At 35.5% G+C, this 21133-nt stretch overlaps 1 protein-coding gene across 1 annotated transcript in view; it reads right to left on the reverse strand.

Annotated features, from left to right (window-relative positions):
• Nucleotides 1–21133, reverse strand: part of LOC116162927 — a 318902-nt gene that overhangs the window by 89157 nt on the left and 208612 nt on the right. The gene's annotated exons all lie outside the window — the stretch shown is intronic.

The raw sequence follows: 21133 nt of genomic DNA on the forward strand, positions 1-21133 counted from the left end.
TTGTTTATGTTTTTATCTGTTACAAATAAGGCAGAAAAACGCCCTTTTTGAGCTCGAAAAGGTTGCGACGTGTGGTTCAAAAGCTATTTTTTTCCATTTTCGTCGACTCCTTGATATAACGTTTGATTATATACTGGTTTTCGATACAATCCAGTTGTAATTACTATATCCGTTATACTTCTAACGTCCCATGTACCTATTTTCCACGTTACTTTGCTCTTTCTCGCCATAGTTGATTTTTTTTTCTTGTGTCTGCACCGTTCTTATAATAATTACACATTTCCTTGAGTTCTTGTTCATTACATAGTTGGTCATTGAATATGTGTCATGTCTGAGGACTATCTATTCATTTTTTTGCACCAGATTTCATTTGTATCTCTAAACCTAGTCCCTTTTCCATAAACTTGGTCGTACCTTTTACTAGAGTGTCTTTATTACTTGTGTCGAATTCCAATCCTTATATCAGTATATTATTTCTCCGTTTATCGCTTACGAGCTTATCCATTCTGTTGTTGATTTCCTGTAATTGTTTCGCCATTTTTTATTATCGTTCTTGATATTTTTATTTTCTTGCATCAACCATTGTATAATAAATCTGCCTATTATTCAATGCTTCAACTCAATGAGTTGTTCCTTATGTTTTTGAATTTGCTTTACTTCGGTTATTAAGCCCTGCAGCATTATAATCATCTTATCTATTTTATCCTCTGCTATTCTTACTTTTTGTCCGGTGTCCTTAACGTCCCTTTACTTCTCCCAAATATCTCCATTTCTTCCGTGGGTTTTCTCGTTCTTGGTCCCTCCAATCTCCACTGTCATTATCCATTTCAGCCCAATTTTTATTTCCGCTTTTGATGATTTGTGCTATTTATATACAGCGATTAGAGCTTTCCCGGGTCAACTCCTCGGAGATTTGATTCTTCATCTGGGGGTGTTTTTTTTTACTTTTTTCAGGAAAGTGTTTGATCGGGTAAATTATATCTGGAATTTGATATCTGGTATCCAATTTTTTGGAGTAAATTAATGACCATATTGTATGCCGTACACATAATTTTTAATTGCAACAATTACTATTATTCACGTGTAATACAACGCTATAATAATGTTGTAATTGTTAAGTAAATTAGTAAGGTATAGTTATAGCTGATGATGACGTAGAATAATTTCCATATTGGTGCGGTGTTTGTTGGTTGGAAAGCTTCTATCTATACTATAGGTATTAAATCCCCTTTCTAGTACAACACATAGCACATGCAAGTGACTGAAAGGGAGTAATATACATTGAATGGCAATAAAAATAAATTATCCAAATTGCGACCATTATACGACAATTAGAAATCACACGGTTATCCTGGCGCCCTTATAATTTAACGATATATACGGCCTGCCGAAAGCTGATTCAATTACGCACTTCGCACGGTTGATAAACTAATCTACAATACCTCAATTTAGGCTTGCACCTTATTAATTTGATACATAGAGCAAAACTCATCTGCTGACATTAAATTACAAAGGCGAAACCAAATATTGTATGGACGATAAGCCATCAGGCATTAAAACGGTTTGTAATCGTAATCCAATTAAAAAAGTGCTCGTTAGCTGACAAACCCCAGACCCCCTTTAGCAACAGCATTTCCATCGTTTCTAATTTAAGCTTTTCCGTCCTAAACATACACACACAGACATTCACACACACATATACATCCCTCGTCTTCAATTCCAATATCGCCGTCTGACATTTGAAGCGGACGAGTAGAGGTCTACTTGCACCCTTATCTATGGGGGGTGTATGTGTGTATGGCAATATCACACGCACCCAGCACCCCACTAATCAATCTACCCCTCTGCGCTGTGCCTCGAGCCCTTCTGCTGCAGTATGTTCTTTCACCCTCTCGCCCCATGTGTAGGCTCTGCCGAGTGGACAAGAGTGTGAAACGAAGCGACCGAAAATTCATATTCTCTTACATTGTGATGTATGAAATGGGAGAATTTCTCTTTATTCATGGTTATTAACTTTTTTATCGATCGTATCTTTACATAATAAAATGACTGCTTTAGCTCGATCTAGGTGAATATTTATAACCGACGGAAATTGGATAATTACCCCAGTATGAAATTAAAAACAAACGCCTGCATTCGGAAACAACCTGTTGTACGTATATACGTGTGTAATTATCGACGCATTGTCCTCTCCCCTTTAGCATTTCTTAATCGTTTCTCGAATTCTGAAGTTCAATCGCCCTAACCTAATTACTGTAAACAATCTCCTAATGATTTAGGAAAACTCGTTTTCGAAGGATTCTGTAAGAATGTACCCGTTCCCGATGTTTCCCAGTTGATAAACGGCCAAAACTGTATTCCACGAACAAAGGGCGGACATCCATCCTCGAAATGCTGCGAGATTCTAAAGGACCTTATCCTTACCGCCCCAAACACTCATGATTCATCCTTTCTGGGTCTAACCTTTCCCATCCTACGCACGACCGGTCTCAGCTGCTCTTCTACTTGATGTTAAAGTTTCCTCCTCTATATCCTTCGTACGTTTCTGACAGATACCCCTAGCCCTTAACCTCTATCGCCATCATTTATATACTGCGTGTTAACACTATTGCCAAAATTATTGCACACCTGCTACAGCTATTTTCGTTTTCAGTTATTTATAAAGTCCTACATAAGAAAGAAGCTGTAACTGTATTTTCCTTTTTTTTCAGCTTCAGGACAAATCCTCTTATATGGCGACGCGTTGCGTAAAAAAAAGTTTCGGAAAAAGCGAACGTTTCCGTAATTCCGATATGAAATAAAAATCCATTTTTAGTTATTTGTTATACGATTCACAAAGCAGGTTTTGATACCGTTGTAAATGCGTTTAATAAAAAGCTTTGCGTCGTAAAACAATTTTAAGTAAGTACTTAATTTATTGATTCGACTCTCCATAAGCAGTTCAACGTTAATTTTATTTTATTGTCAGTTGATATTTATGCCTCCCTATTATTTCTTTTTAAACTAAAGATTGAGTGACAGAGACATCAAACGTAAATAAATCACTGAGCCGCTTTTATTTAGATTAATTTGCTATTATCTACCTGCCGATATGTATTTCATAATTACTAACCATCGCTCAAGAGGTTTGGTATGACGAATTGTTTGAACAACTACACACCTAAGTTTGAAATTGATAATTACGAGGCAAAGTTTGACTCATTGAGGGTATAAATGAGAACTAGGCGAGTCATAATCAATTAAATATCTACAGTCAAAATATTCCTCGTTAATTTCTGAGAAAATTAATAATATTAGAAACTGGGTGAGTTCCATCCAAGCACAATGCGCTAATTATGTTAAAAATAGGCTTTTGGAACATATGTATAGTGGTAGTCGTTATGAATTAATGCTCTTTCAAAATTCTCGACGAAGCAGTCACGTTTCATAATCCACACACAATCATTTTCCATCGCCTATACTAGTAGCCCAATCTTGGAACTGTTTGAAATTATGAGTTCTACAGGCCACATTCTATAAGAAAATTTTTTTTCCGGGTCGATCTAAGACAATTTTTTTTTTCGGGGCTCAAAAAAAGGCAGTGTATAACCTTCCTTTTTTACCAAAAATAGACTGTACCAAAATTTCTCGGGAAAACACTTTTTTTTATTAATTTTGGTGCGTACAATCCAAAACAATTCGTACTTTTTCGATCAGACTTCTCAATCAAAAGTTATAGACTAGAAACCAATTTCGAAAGAAAATTCAAAGGGCTGTAACTTTTCAACTAGTAGCCCAATCTTGGAACTGTTTGAAATTATGGATTCTACAGGCCACATTCTATAAGAAAATTTTTTTCCGGGTCGATCTGAGACAATTTTTTTTTCGGGGCTCAAAAAAAGGCAGTGTATAACCTTCCTTTTTTACCAAAAATCGACTGCACCAAAATTTCTCGGGAAAACACTTTTTCTGATTAATTTTGGTGCGTAGAATCCAAAACAATTCGTACTTTTTCGATCAGACTTCTCAATCAAAAGTTATAGACTAGAAACTTTCGAAAGAAAATTCAAAGGGCTGTAACTTTTGAACTAGTAGCCCAATCTTGAACTGTTTGAAATTATGGATTCAAAGGGGTCTCTGAGACAATAAAAAAAGGCAGTGTATAACCTTCCTTTTTTACCAAAAATAGACTGCACCAAAATTTCTCGGGAAAACACTTTTTCTGATTAATTTTGGTGCGTAGAATCCGAAACAATTCGTACTTTTTCGATCAGACTTCTCAATCAAAAGTTATGGACTAGAAACCAATTTCGAAAGAAAATTCAAAGGGCTGTAACTTTTGAACTAGTGGCTATAGTAGAGAAGTAAGTTAAGTGACGAGACGCATCCACTTTCTTTTTCCCAGCAAACTGCTCTGCCCAATTATAACTGATAAATATTCTTCTTTTCGGCCATCTCTTACGTATTTTATTTATTGTTAGATTTTATTATGCCTCTTAAATCGCAGTCCGTACCATTTTGCCCCAAAAATTTTTTCATAGGGTGTTACTAATGGAATCAAGCAAACAATAGTACTGCGAGCATGCGTTTTGTATCCTATTGTCCCAGCGGACCCCTAAACCCAAAATCTAACCACTTCTTCCCGAATCATAGCCTACCTGTATTCTGTGTACTACTATCTCAAATCGTTTTTGAGTTTTCGTGCGAACGGCCGGATGTTCAGACTTTTTCACGTTTTAAATAAAGTAAGTAGTAAAGTAAAAGTTTGACGAAACACGGCTATTGATGGAACCAACACTTGAAATACGAATGTTTCCAATACGGAGTGTTCATAGTTGGAGGTCACAAAGAGAAAGTGATACAGGTTCTTGAACTGCATCCAATGATACCCCACCCGACCTGGCCGGATCACTAGTAACGAAGATATGATTCGTTTTAGAGAACCGAGCGTCAGAACTGGTACTCACAGAAAGAAAGACTGTATCACTAATAACGCAGATATGATGTATGTTGGAGAACAGAGTGTTGAAACAGGGTCCTCACAAAGTGAAGATAAAAGGTATTACCCCCGTAAGCCTTGTCCAGATGCATCTGTCGTACGAATACTAGTGAAACATAATATGAAACATTCCCATATTTACTTACTGCATCTTTACACGATTTCACTTCTTGTTACCAGTATAAGCCATACCTGCCAATGGTAAAAACATTTCGGATAAACACATCATTTTTGGCTGTATTATGTATTTCATATTTCCCAAAATACGTCAAATACGTGCAAAATAATCTTGATAAATACGGGTGAAAAATACGTCTTAGCCAATCGTTAGGGTTAGGAAGACGACTTTATTACTTGTTTAGGTCTAAATTTAATTTAAGGCGGAATTCGGAGTTATATATCGAAATTCCATGTAAAGTTGCAATTCAAAGTTTCAAGTTTCGGTTATTCTGGACTTGAACTGGGATTTTCGATCCAGAACACCTGACTAAAAGGAATCCTCTGGTTGAATTCGGAATGTTAAGTTGAAAGTTGGAATTCCAGTACACTTTCGAGTTTGAGTTTCAGATAAGTTTAAAAATAAAAGATGGAGGTACAAGTGCTCCTTCACCTTCTTTATAGGAACGTTATATGTTTTACGTTCACTTTGAGCAAACGTATAAAAATTACCACGAGATAAGCCATAAGCACACGGCAAGCTGAGGCAAAGTAGAAGTGGGGCGGGGTGAATAATGAGGTTGTTGTACACTAGCCAAAACGAAGCTAAAAGGAAATGTAGTAATGGTAAACTGGATAGGCGCCACTTAGTCTTTAGTAAATGTAAAAGATGAAAGAGAATACTTACCGAAAGGGATCACAAAGCGGACTAAGAGATCATTGTTTTGGTCTTGATAAGCTAAAGAAATAAAATAATTGATAGGAGTAGAACATAAACAATAAATGTTGTCACAATCGAGGGTAATTTAATAAATTATCTCAAAATATTACAAATAGGACACTGTAATATCTAGATCTGTAATGTCTATGTCTAAATTTAACTCAATTTTTAGCAAACATGGGATCACTGGTAGGAAAATTATCAATATCGGAACAGGCTTCTGCTGAAAACAACGGAGGTATAGTTGTTAAATTATTATCAAACAGCTCACTATCTATACATTTACAAATATCAACGCTCGAACCAGGGACCCATTTAGTACCGCAGTCAAGCTTCAACCCAACTGCGTCAAATGCGTGTAACGGTATTTTGAGCTCAGAAGGGCGCGGTTGTGCCTTATCTGTAACAGATAACAACACAGACAAACAAACAAGGAGGTTAGTAAAGAGGGCCACATAAATACTGCGGTAGTAATATCTAACGTCTGACAGTAGTGTAAATCGTACACTAAAAGCGTAATTAATGTATAAGAATCAATAATTCAAATGACTTTATACTAGCAAAAGCAAAATTTTGATCGACAACGAATTGTCCGTACAAATCGAATCATAAAGTAAGGGGTATACTTTAAAGTCTTATATAACTTTAAGAAATTAAGCTAGTAGCAAAAAGTAAATGTGTAAATGTGTCAACTACTGATACAGTTGTCAGACGTAATCTTAAAATTTAATTTAACTTAATTTGTTAAAAATACATAATAATCTGAAATATATCCCTTTCTTTATGAATAAAAGCATGAACGTGACGTTAACTTCAAGAAAATTAATGTAGGATACAAATAACTAAATTGCTATACAACAGCTGGCAATGATCTAGGTAATTCAAAATATAAATAAAATAACATGAACAAAATATTCGGAGTGACACAAATAATGTAACTAACAAGTTTAAATTGTGCAGATGAAGCGTATTTTTTTTTAACCGAAATAGCTTTTGTTTTGACATCACCAATGGATATATTTCTTGCAGACGTCTCAATCGCCCTTTGTGAGTACCCTCTTCCGACAATCCGTTCTTGAGGTATAAGGGAATATCACGAACAACTGATATGTCTGTTTCTCTGGAACTGTCAGTAATTATTGGAGCAACAATATTGGCTTTATATGACAGCAAATGATACCATAATGCTTTTAAATGACACTTTGCCTTTTCGCATTTTGTAATAATATTTTGTAGTGAGGATCAAGGAAGAGTGCGGATAGAACTACATTGTTCTTAAAAAGCTCTTGTTCACGCAGATCCATATAAGTAACAATTGTATTGGAAAAACTTGCGTTAATTGCTCCAATTGCAATCTTTTTGTGCATGTATCCGCTGGGTGTAACGCTTGATAGACACGAGATTTTCATCCACTCTTCTCTGAAAAATGTTTGAAATTATCACTTTTTATTGAAGTCGTAGCTAGTTCGTAGTAAAACTCATTCAAGAGTAAGAAGATAGTAATTGTCTTCCGCGCCCAAGGGTACAATGGACACACTTCTTGACTTCTCCCAAGAAAAGAATTGGTAGAATTTGCGTTCGCCGCGTAATACGCAATTTTTAGCATACTATAAAACTTTAATCAGGTTTTCATCCTCAGAATATGTGTGCGATATTTCTTATAATTTTATCATAACTCTTCCCCGGAATCTATTAGAGGATGGCACACCTAACGAGTTCATACGTTCACCGATTTTTTTTCTGAAATGTCAATATAAAAAGTTAAAGAAATTCATTTCAAAATTAGCTGTTGTCTTTCTAATATTTGGACCGCTTATTGATTATGAGGGTTGTCATAGCCATGGGGTATACAGTAAAAAAGTCCTACAATGACAAATAGCAGCATGCTTTTTAATTTCCATCCAAGTACGTCCGCATCTGAACTTCCCGACTCCTATATTTTTACGAAAATGCTATCTTAAACATCGACGAAAAGGGGTTAGAGGGAGAAGCAATAAAATCGGTTATCGAGTGAAAGAAAATACTTGTAGCGCCATCGGTAATATTATTTTAAGTGCTTTTAACGGTAAGACTTATTACATCGATTTCATATCAGCACTAATAATAAAAATGGAAACCGATACAGAATATAAATGCGTAATATAACGCCTAATAATTTTTACAACATATTTATAATGGGGCTATAAAATCGCATCACCGGTTCGGTTCGATTCGGTTAATTTATATTTTTTGATCGGAGACTCGTTCGTAATAAAATCGAAATGCTTGGCGAATCTTTGTTCTGGTAATATACTTGGGTTAGTGCCGTTTCTATTACGGTTCAGATATGAAAACATCATGGCCCATCATATCGTCAGTCTGATGACGTTCAAAGACCCTACAGGGAATTGCTAACGGAAGTATGAACGAACATTCCATATCCTACGCCCCCTTTCTAATTATAAAGGGATCTCATAATCAAAGTACCTATTGTTTACATGGAATTTAATTTCGATTTGAATTCTCTTAACCGGAACTAGAGCAATTGGTCTTGTGTTTTTATTTTTAGTGGTTCCGATTTTTAATACCTACCTAACAGTGTTTGGTGGTTTGCTTTATTATATTTAATAGGATGGGGGTGGGAGGAAAAGTTTTAAAATTCCTTTGAAATTCGTAGCTTATATAACAAACACCCTTTTGATTTCGCAACGTGCTCGCATTGCTTACATATTTGTTGACGGAATGTACGGAGAGCAACAAAAGAAAATGCTTTACGGGTATAAACTTCTCGTCTATTTTCGCTGAAATTAGGTACCTCATAATGTTGCCATTGCCGTTGGGGTAACACTGTGATAATACTTATTAGAAACACGAAGTTTAAATTAACTTCTACCAAATTTATGGAGATTTATTTAGTTGAACCATTGAATAAAAAAATTTTTTATTCAATGGTTGAACCAGAATTGATTCAGAGAATTTTGAAACAAATAACTATCGATTTTTATGGTCATGAATTATACTATGATGTAGAATTGTAGATTGTAGGTAATTGAGTAAGCTGCAGGGAAAATTATAGTTACTGAAACTTATTTCTTGTTAGTATTCGCAATTTGTGATTTAGTAGGTGAGTAAGTAATGTCAAAATAATTTCTAAATAAGATTAGGGTGGTTATTTGCACAAATAAAGGGGTACATCCCAGTAGGAACGTTGAGCCACGATGCGCTTAGTCTAATTTGCGGTCAAAGTAAGTACAACGGTTGACGCCAAATCTATAAAAGAATCCATTTCACATAATTTTATTAGGTGTCTGAAATGTAAGTAAACTTTAGGGTTGCAGATGCACTTATTAATTTTCAAATTTATGCAATTATAATATTGAACGTAGATCCAAATTCATCGTAGGGCAAATCATATAACCCAAGATGGTAGGAAGTCATCAATCTAGTGCTGATGACACTCAAGATTCTTCTCGTTACTCTTAACGACATTGGTTGTACACAACGATTTTGACATTTCTTAAAATACATAAAATTTTGATATCGAGATTAATAGTTTTGATATCTTTGGATGTGGAGATCAGCAACTATAAGAAATATATGCGTTCTCTAATTTTTGAAAAAATAAACGACTCGAGCTAGGCCGCTATTGCGATCATGTTGGACATGTGAAAGTGAATGTCGACGTTTTAGAGCATTTAAAACAACTTAATATGTTTCTGTCTGTATGTATTATGTACGTAGTACGTTGGCAATTTTCCGAGGTAACGCCTCCACAGATTTTGTTAAAAAATCTTGGTAATTAACTGAGATATAAAAAAAAGATCATGCCAAATTCCCACGGGAACGAAAACAGGAAAAATCAAGATTTTGTTTTGCAGTCAAAAAGTAGCTTGACATTTAGAACGTAGGTTCCTTTGAAGGCGCTAAGGTGTACTCCCAAAGAACTTCCTCTAGAATATTCTCCTTACACGGAAAGTGACATGAAATAGAGCTCGTCACCGAGTAAGGAGCGGCCATAAATCAGAGGGGGTATAAAATAGTGTAGCGTTTGGTATTGACCACAGACAGATCGGTAATATACAGGGTGGAAATTGTACCTGGAGCATTGAATAAATTTTCAAAACAATTTTTTATGGTTTCCAAAATTATAAAAAGTTTGCTACGATTCTATATACATATGTATCTACTTTAAAATTGTGGCGTACGTCTGCAGAGTCAATGGGGTTTTTATAAATTTAATAGAAAAACTCAAATTAAGGAACATAGTTATTTTATAATTAATACACTGCAGTTTTGAAAAGATATTCAGTGTTCCTGGCAAAATTTCCATTCTGTATAAAGTAGAAGGATTTGGGAAATGTATCGAGCTTATAATTCTGGCAGTCACATGATATACAGGGTGTTAATAGATGCCAAATATTTCAGGGTCTAATGGTCTAAAGGGCTTCCTTTTCGTTAAACAGGGTGGCAAAGAAAATGAAACCCCCAGTATAGAAAATGTAACACTATATTGGGTATTACATTTTCTTTGCAATTGCGTCAAACTATTTTTATACTTCATTGTACAGATTCTAAAAAAGATTTTGAAACATTTATGACAGACGATGAGAGAAAACGTAAAACACGAGGAAAAAATTGAAACTTTGCCATCCTGTATCACACAAAACGACGTCCTTTAATTAGACCATGCATATACTTGCATTTTTAGGAAATTGATCCTGAAGTAAAACGATTTTTATTTTTTCAAGGGAAAACTATATGCGTCGGACAAAGAAAAACCAGAAGATCAAATTTGCTCAAAAATAAATGAGAATTTAAAATAATTTTATTATTTAAAAAACTGATTTTTTTAAAACATTACCACCCTGTATCTTAAAAATTAAAACCTTTAGGGCATACGTTCATAGGAAGTTTTTTTTCTTAAAATGGGTCCAAGAATCGCCTTCTTAAATACTTTTATGAGAAATAATCAAGAATGTGTAATTTTCATCGTAAAATCTCAAAATCATTGACCCACGCGATGAAGATTGCAAATTCGAGTAGGTATATCCAGCAAATACGTACGTTTAGGTGGGCGTTCTTTATGAGATTGTCTGGTTTTCTCCGCTTCAAATGTAAGAATGCTTGAACAATAGTGACTTTGGCAGAATAGTCTAAACAATAGTATATTTAGGTACCATTAATAAATCTTATTTTATGGGTGCGTAGCACTCATCGTCAATTTCTTTATTAAAAGTAAGCCTCTTAATTTGATTTTTAAATTTTCGATTGGCATTTAGTAGACAACACGCTATAAAATTGTACGGGCGTTAAAGCTATTTTGGTTGAAAGATTTACGAGAATTAACAGTAATTGAAGATTTATTTCTTGTATATTAGCTACGGAGCAAGCGGTCTGTCGCCGAGACTAATATGATGGTTTATTACGAAAACGATCGACGGCGCTTTTGTCTACACAACCTCAGCACTCTGTAATTTTTATTTTTGTGCTTTGAAGTTGTGGTAACAGATATCTCATATAGTCATACGTCATCAATTCTGTTTTTAAGAAACATGTATAATTGTAATGCCAACATATCAAAATAAAAATGTTAAAAACATGTAATGTTAGTATTAATCTGTTTTTGTTATGTACTGCGTCTAATGTTCAAGATTTCAAGATCTTGTATATTCATGTTTCATTTTCAATTTCAATTTTCAATTCGTTGGAAAGAGAATTTCCTGATTTTTCTTTGTCAAGTATTCTAATCTTGAGAGACGGATTTTTTTTATTGAGAGTGAGTTTTTAAGATATTATTTTTTCAGCGAGTATTTTTGGAACCACTCCTCTATGAGTCTAAGGCTTAGACTCTAAGCGATATTATGCCTGGCGGAGTGAGTGAATATTCCATGGACGTGTGCGAATATCCGACGGAGAAATTTTTATGAAAAATACTGCGAATATTTGCCTGAATTCTATGGATCCGCCTGACAGTTTGAAATCTCAGCTGAGTTTTTCTTTAATTCGATAAATTATTGCATTTTTTGCATACAAGCCTTTATAGTTTTTGTATAGGTATAGTCCAGTCAAACAAGGTGTAGCGTACGTGGGCGGGGGACTTAAGCGATCTCTTCAGAAACTTGTTCAGAGTGGTTAGGTAGTGAACCTACTAAAAGTCCTGACGCCTAGGTGGCCAACCGATGGATTGGGAGGTGGGGGGAAACCTGCAATTTTTGCGTTTTTCGCCTATATTCACCGTTGATATCTTCAATGATTGCAGCCTTCAGTTCATCGATGGTTCGGGGACGTTACGTGTACACATTTTCCTTCCGGTAACTCCAGAGAAACAAAATCGCATAGGGTGTTCTCGGCGGCTGCGCACCCCCCCCCCCCCCCCCAAGGAAATGAGATGGCCGGGCATTGTATGGGCTGTAGCACTATTTTGTTGGAACCATAATTATGCTATTGTCAAGGTTCTGCAATAATTGATGAATTATTGGATGCAATTTGGGTTTCAGAAAATTTTCAAACCTGTTACGAGACCGAGCTGTTACGACTTGACCATCTTCGAAGAAATAGGGACCCCAGATACCAGTCCGCTATAGCGCACCACACTGTCACTTGACGACTATGGAGTGTTCGTTGGTGTAGGTTCAGCGAAAATTCGGTTTGTTCTCTTGTTTGTTTCATAAATTTTTATCTAAGTTCTCAACTTCTTTCGTCCAGTATCGTTCTACACACGATTCATGGGGGGTCATTTTGTTACTTGGCCTATAGTCTATTAGTAACTTTTAGAGTTTAATATATCGACGTTGGTACTGGCCACTTGGCTCGGACTACATGTTTTCTCAATTGAACCAGGATATCCTTAGAAAAACAAAGTTGGCCTGTTTCGTTTGCGGAATATTCGTTTTTTTTAGAAACCATAAAAATCCATTACAAAATATTTTTAATTCCAAAAAATTCGTTTGAGGATCTTTCGTACCAAAAAAGTAATATTTCAAAAACAGGAACTTGAACTTTATTTTTTTGCAAGTGGCCTATGAAGGTCCTGTTACATCAGTATTTGCTAAATACATACTTTATACTAGAGGCGCCCTTTACCATTTATCCCCAAAAGTTTGAAAGTACGCGCTTTAAAAATCTCAAGCGAAGCTTAAGCTTCTTCTTTCAAATCTCAGATAAAGGAGAACTAGTCTATTAAAAATCCCCCAAAAAACGTTAAACATTCAGAATATTCAGGAATTGTTGTTTTTCGACCTCAGTACAACATGATCTAATAGGTAGACAATTCGCCCTATGTAATTTAATATTAAGCCACAAGAAATTAACCCCCCTCAAAGATTAGTATTGAACATACGTAGTTACTTCAAAACTATATTTTCTGGTAGAAATAGATGCGGGATGGTGGGAGTTGTAATTATTTTATAATATACCACCGAGACTTCAACCAACAAATTGATGCACAAAAAACAACGAACTAAATAAATAAACAACGACGTTGATATCTTTTTTGTCAAAATTATATTGTGCATCTATATAGATTCTAAAGAATGCCTTGCGGCGTTTTCTATAATGAAATTTGTACTTGGATCATCTAATTTTGAATTCCACTTCATCAATGGTATAGTTATATAGGTAATACTAAACTAATGGATGCCGAAAAAAGATTTAAAAATCTCTATACTCTCTCGTTACAGTTCCGGATGGACGGACAAACAGAAGATCAGTTTAAAGGCTTTCGCTTTTTAACAATGAATGCTAACTGTTATAATTGGGATCAAGTTGAATTATGTTTGTTTTATGTAAGAATGTAAACGGTATACTGTGGTAAACGATCCTCAAAATTATGTGAACACCTCAATAATTTGTGCACGTCGCCGCCCCCGATTTGCACCAAAAAATAGGCGCAATAATTTACGCTCTTATTCTAATATTATATGGTTCATGAAAAAATCTGTAAGTATAACAGTTTTTATCGTACCCTCGAAGTGTGCCTAACTGCAAATGGTCAATGGAGTATGATTGCGCATATTTTCCCAATCGTTCAACCGGAAACGAGAACAATTCAAATAAGGCTTTGCTTAATGGCCCACTATCAATTAAACCTAGAAGCGTGGGAAATCACATTAAGACTTACCACGTTAATTGCGCGATATAGCGTATTTATACAAATTGTAAGTAACTAAAGTAGGTCCCAGATTTGTTTAGTTTAACCCAGATTGATTTGCAATAAATCAACTGCATAATAGCCAGCTTAGTATCACGAGATAGCAGCCGCCGATCGTCCAGTAATTGAGCAAATTTGTTTCCCAATTGCGAAGAATCGTAGTGACGCGTAAAAAATTGGAAAGAACGCAAGGTGAGTTCGTTACGCTTTCGCTCGACATCAACACGTTCGCGTAAATCCAATAAACCAATTAGTGATGAAACTATAATTACGTCGTTAGCTGAATTATCTATTTAGGTACCGTTTTCGCTTAATACTTTGTACCAATCCCTGTAAACAAAATCGAAGATTTTCGCTCTATACACCGTGTAATAAATAGTGGTTGTAAAATTTTATAAAAAGGGGGAAAAATCATAATGCGAGGTTTTACTGGCGAAGCGCATCCAGAGAAGCCATACCCAGTGCGACTATTTGCAATAACTGTATTTTACAATTTAATGTGGAGAACTCACCGTCTTCCTTCAGTCTCAACCGACACGTGTATAGCGACAAAGACGGTGGGTGATGGTGTCGTTACAAAATTTTAATACCTACCCATATTATACCTCACAACGAGGTCAACTTTAAAAACGTTGTCTTGTATTCTTCTCCAGCTGCAGAATGGCTTCTGAGAGACGGCAAGCTATAAAACGCAAAGTACTACAATCGACTCTATCGTTTTCTCAGTGCTTATCCCACGTAGCTTTTCTTATTACTTCTATTATTACTACGGGGGTTTTTCGCAACTTCAGAGGCGTGGATCTCCGAAGAGGATTACGTTCTATTCGCCATTATTAATGACCAGATTAACCCGTCGTCATTCTCGGTGGCACAAAAATCACCCGCAGGTCGGGCGGTGGCGATTCATATTTTATTCGTTTTATTAAATTGGTATGGATGCGATTTCGTGTATGAAATGTTAAAAGAGAAAAAAAGAGAGGCAAAAAAGGAAACTGTAGCGGGGAATGTTTCATCGTGTTTTTTTGTAAAAGGGAGGTATTACGATTCTAAATGGGCGCGGTGGAAGTTATACTGGCGCGACTGCTTTCGGCGACGGCAAAGAAACAACGTCCGCAGCTATTTCAGCTCAAACTAATGTAAAGAGACCATGTGACCCTTGCCAGATACTTTTTATACCCGCTTCTATATAGATTCTCTGAAGATAGAACGCGGAACTTTTATGTGCCTTATCGGCACTATGCATATTGTTGTCGGATATAGCTGGACGACAACTCATTAAACAGATGTAAATAAAAACTCTTGGCAGTAACAATTTGTTTCGCCCCGTGAGAAACATCCGCCGTCTCTAATCGTTATTAAAACTTTGAGAGATATTACATATTTACCCCATCATGTAAGTGTTATTACAGATACTTTCGTCGAGTAATTAATTTTTCCCCATACTTGCGTCGCCATTGCAAATATTTGGATTTGTCAATTAATGAAAGTCGATTTTTAATACTTACAATGGGCACGAAAAATAATTAATCTTCTTTAATTTATTATGCATAAATAGCAAGAGTATTCACATACTCTTATTTACTTAGTCAGTGGTTCAAAAATGTACGTAAGGACTTGAACAACTCCAAAATTCAATTTTCAGGGCGCTGGCACCTGCCATTCCTTAATTTATCGAGTCCTCACGTATTTTTCACTATTGCTGTTACATTCTCCCACAATTACGAACAGTTTTTTCTTTTTCACATGTGTAATATGTGAACTATCATCGAAGCCGTTTCTTTTTTAGGGGAATTTTCCGAAAGAAATTCTCCTTTTGTGATGGTTCTGTTCGTCCGCTGTCCGTGCGTCCGTTCCTCGTCTCACTCGAGGACGAAAGGAGACAGTGATGCCAAACATTTGCCAATCGATTTCTAAGAGCTCAAAGGATCAGTACGACTGCATATGAGCCGGATTAAAAGTCTGGTTTCCGAATGATGAGTATCAAAAAATTCCTCTACTGAAAATCGTATGCGATTCTTTGTATCTTGTTTACTTTTGTGGTTCCTATCTCGAGACATCACTTTTCAAATACTACTGCCTTCCAAACTCAAAAAAAATACATGAAAAACGGTATAATAGAATAAATATAGTGCACGAACCAAAATGTACCTGTAAAGGTAACCATTAGTTATTATATGTTTAAGATTTCAGTATGTACTGTCACTTTTTTTCCCACGGGGAGAAAAAGTGACACTTTAGTCCCTTAAATGAATGACAAAACACGTTGATTTAGTCCACGGAGGACAAAAAAAATTTGGCTGCCTGCATAACTACACTCCATAATAATTTTGGTTACCTTCCACGTTACTATGTAGCGAAAACTCGAAGTCTAAAAGTGGTCTAGGAGCCGTGATACTTGTCTCAGTTAGACGGACGGCCGGAATCAGCATATAAGATTACCCACTTTGTAGGTTAGGTACGCTATAAAATAAATCGCGGAAACACGAAAACTTTAGGATCAGGAGGGGGCACATTTGTATTCCCATCATCTCAATGTAAACCTTCTAGCACATAATGTCGGCCACTAAAATGTTAAATGGGAAGTGGGTTATCGATATTTTAAAGGTCTAACCACTTTGTATTCTCTATGGAGTTTAAAAGGTAGTTGTTAAACCAATCCAATATGGCGGACATTAAAAAACGAAATGATAAAACTTTAAGTGGTTGCCGTATTCATGATTCATGTACCTACTTACTAATTTTGAAAAAATAAATCGTTACTCCAGCCTAATATGGCTGCCAATTGAACCTCTATAATTTGGAGATTTAAATGGTTTGATTGATATCTTTCAAACTCCATGGACGGAGTTTAATTCCCATTTAACATTATTCTGGCTAGAAAATTGACCTTGAGGGTTTGAAAATACACAAAAATCCCGACCCAGGAACGTGGTCTTGCCCCCACTAGAAATTACGGTTGATGGTTCCTTTACAAAAATTTACACGGTAAGTCTTTATTAAAAACTTCTTAAGCCCCACCTAGAAAAATACCGGCCACCGCTGCACCTTCATTCTGGCTACTGGTCTGCGGGGGGTCGATCTCTTATCATTCTGGTTACCCACTCTTTTCGTCTTGCTGGATTCTTAGGGAAATCGTCTCATTCGAAAACCTTATTTGGCTGAATTAGTACAATATACTGCAGTACACCCAGGGATTTTAAACCTATATTATCAGTGTCTAAGAATACATGACATGACATTACAAAATGACATAACATAAGCACTTAAATAATTTTAAAGTTTGCCACAAAATGGCTGCCGCATACCACGTGATTCAGCAACCAAACAAAAATGAGACATCTATTGACGCAACTGTCTTGTAAAAAGTCAGTGTAACATATCCACGACTACACGACCTATCCGCGATCGCCTATTTTGTGTACATAGAAAGCATAGGGCTAATTAATAGCAGACCATGTAACCATATGATCTAAGCAATTTGCGTGTAATTATCTGCAGAATATAAGCGCTTTTACGGATAATTTTGCCTTTGGGAAAAATCATCGAGGTGGTTGCACTGAAAATTGTTTTCTAAGAGCAACCACCACGAGAGGTCATTCCAATGATGGGAAAGCTACAGTAGATAAGTGGAAAAAACATAAAAAGAGGCCAAAAGGAATGTGATGAGAATGTAATTGAAGCCAACTTGAGCACTTATTAGGACATTGACGGAAAGATAGGAGTATGAAAGGAGTTTGGAGGACACTGGGGGGGGGGGCAAGGTAACTCGAAAATCTTAGCCAGAAATTTCAGAGGAATTTGATACGATTTGAAGGAAGCCGCTGGGAAAGCTTGAAGTCAAGGGGCGATGGGTTCTGCGGAGAATTTACGAAAACATGAAAATATAACTTCAATGGAATTGAAAAAACAAAGTATGAGGGCAACCTGATTGGAATGGAAGTTGAAAAATACTCTAGAAGAGCTTTAGCGGACCTTGAAATGAGCGTAGCGGGATGAAAGGAATAAATTCAGAATAGTTTGGAAAATTTTGAGAGAAACTTATAGTGACACTTAAGAGACACTTAAGAAGAAATGGGAAAAAGTTAATGGTATGAGAGACTGAGGGGAAATTTGGGGGAGTAGGTATTTGACTTAAAGGGAAATGAAAGAAGAAACTGAGAACTGAACTTAAAAGGAACGTTACTAAAACCCGAAAGGCACTTGACAATAAATGCAGAAATTTGGGGGATGCTTAAAAAGATGATGTGGAATGGAACATGTTTAGATTTTGCGAACTTCGAGAGTTTGAGAGGAACTGGAGGGGAGAAATTGAGAAGGGCCCAAAAAAACTGGCAGAGACCTTGAGAGAAACTTGGAATATCTTGAGAATTACCCGAGCAGAGAGTGTCTCTAGATTGAATCGCTTGAAAACTGTGGCGCACATAACAAATAAAAAGATTTTCGCCCTAAGACGGGCTTCGTTTTTATTTCTTTATTTTGTAGTTGAAGCTTCGGACAAACAGACAGACGGACAGAGAAAGTGTGTGCAATGGTGTACCCAACTTTATTGGCAAATGCCTAAATCCAAAAAGTATAGGTCTAGTCTTACCAGCTCTAGATGTACCGACATTCATAATAATGTATCTACATCTACCAATGCAATAGTAACCTTTACAAAAAAACACTATTTTTCATTTTTATTTTGTCGCCCCTGCGAAATTCTAACGGTATGTCAAGTGACACATTTATGGTGTCTTCCAATACACCCATAGCATTTACCCTTTATCTAATTGTTTATGTTTAGTCAAAGTGAAATGTGGTATCGCAGTAGGTACTTTTGCTTGTGTCTTTTTTAGTGTACTTTTACTTTACAAAATAAAAAGTGGACTTTTGTGCTCTTGATGTCTGTTTGTCTGTCTGAGTTACAAAGGCTCCGGAACTACACCACCTACAGACTTGGTTTAGTGTCATTCGATCAGAAACTAACAATTATTTCAGGTTTTTAATCTCGTTAAGGCATGAAATGTCCATTAGGGCTATTAAAATCGAAAAAACAAATTTGAAAGTGCATTCTTCGCCTCTTGCTCACAATCGGCTTAACGAATTTTTGCCATAATAATTCTTTATTTAATATTCGTACATGTTATCAAAGAATAATTAATGTAATCTTTGAAGAGACAAACTGGATGACGTATGGAACGCCGTTTTAGTATTTATACCAACATTTTATCATGTATCATTTTAAATAACAGTCAATCTTATGTCTCTAAATTTTTCGTTTGTTGTTTTTATCTTACGTATTAAGAGATTGATAAAAAAAATGTTGATTAATAAAGATGATACATGAATTAAAATGTTTGTTGATAATTTTAATTAGGCGCTAGTATACACGTAGTCAAATAGACTAAACTGTAGTTCCTGAAACTTCCGCACAATCAGAGATACGAATTAAAATTATCAACAATCATTTTAATTAATGTAACATTTTAATTCAACAATCACTTTAAATAATTCTTGCCGATTTTAACAGCATGAATTCATATGATTGTTGAATTAAAATGTTCTCTGAAAATATTTGTACAATTTTATTCCAAAATTTTACAATGTGCCATTTTAAATAACAGTCAATCGTATGCCTCTACTTTTTACGTTTGTTGTTATTGTCTTACGTATTAAATATGATTGTTTAAAAAATGTTACTTAATAAAAATGTGAAATGAATTATATTGTTATATTGAATGAGTGTATATGAAACTGTATTTCAACAAACAATTAATAACAAACAATTAAATTGAATTGCAAGAAATTCTTCGATTAATAAAACGATTTTGTCCAACAAACATAAAAATTCATTCATTTTAAATGTGGAATTAAAATTATCAACAAACATTTTAATTCATCAGTCATATAAATTCGACGATTTGAAAATTGAAGCCGAATATTTTCAACAATCACTTTAATTCAACAAACAAATAAATTTTTATTGTTAGACGTAGTAAAAGAATCTTTTAAAATGATTGTTGAATTAATATGATTGTTGAATTAAAGTGTTACATGAATTAAAATGTTTGTTGATAATTTTAATTAGGCGCTAGTATACACGTAGTCAAATACACTAAACTGTAGTTCCTGAAACTTCCGCACAATCACAGATACGAATTAAAATTATCAACGAACATTTTAATTCATGTAACATTTTAATTCAACAATCATTTTAAATAATGCTTTCCGATTTTAACAGCACGAATTAATATGATTGTTGGGAATATTTGTACAACACTTCAATAATTGAATTAATATGAGGCGCAAAACGCAAAACAACGCTAAGGAGAATGACATCTACAACCTCTAGCGTTGAATCTGTGGATGAAAAGGCGTTAGAGGAGGCAAAGAACCCGAAAAAGAAAAAGCCAGGGTGGCCTAAGGGTAAGCCGAGAAAGCCTCCCAGTAAATCGGAATCGGAAGCAAGCTGTGATATTTCTTGTGATACTTCGAGAACCTCTTGTGATACTTCGAGATAAAAAAATAAAATCTGTGATATACGTTTGTGATAAAACAGATCCGTCTTATTTATATTTAGTACCTCTCTATGTGATATTATATGTCTATTTTGTCCGCAATTCTATCTGTTTATACAATATTTTATCTATGTTTTTGTGTAGTACTCGTATATTTATATATTTTAGTTTTAAGTAACCTTAATGAACAATTTTATTCAGTGGAATTGCCGTGGTATTGTACAAAAGTATTGTGACCTTCGTTTACTAGTACAAAAACATAACCCGATCTGTGTCTGTCTCCAAGAGACCCACCTGAGAACTGGACAAGCGTATTCTCTGAGAGGATTTGATATCTTACGTAAGGACGTGGCAAATGCACAGCGGGCTTGTGGTGGAGTTGCGATCTTGCTGAAAAATGGAATTCCATATACAGTAGTTCATCTGCATACTAATATTCAGGCTGTAGCTGTCACTATTAGAACTCCAATAAATGTTACAATATGCAGCATCTACTTACCTGATCAGACATGGACAAATGATGAACTTACTAGGCTGGTTAATCAGCTACCTACGCCTTTCCTCCTGTTGGGTGATTTCAACGCTCACAGCGTTTTGTGGGGTTGTGAATCCACTAATGCAAAGGGAAGAGACCTAGAAGGATGGCTGAATCG

Source organism: Photinus pyralis, unplaced genomic scaffold (assembly GCF_008802855.1).
Source record: "Photinus pyralis isolate 1611_PpyrPB1 unplaced genomic scaffold, Ppyr1.3 Ppyr1.4_LG1, whole genome shotgun sequence".
Lineage (NCBI taxonomy): Eukaryota > Metazoa > Arthropoda > Insecta > Coleoptera > Lampyridae > Photinus > Photinus pyralis.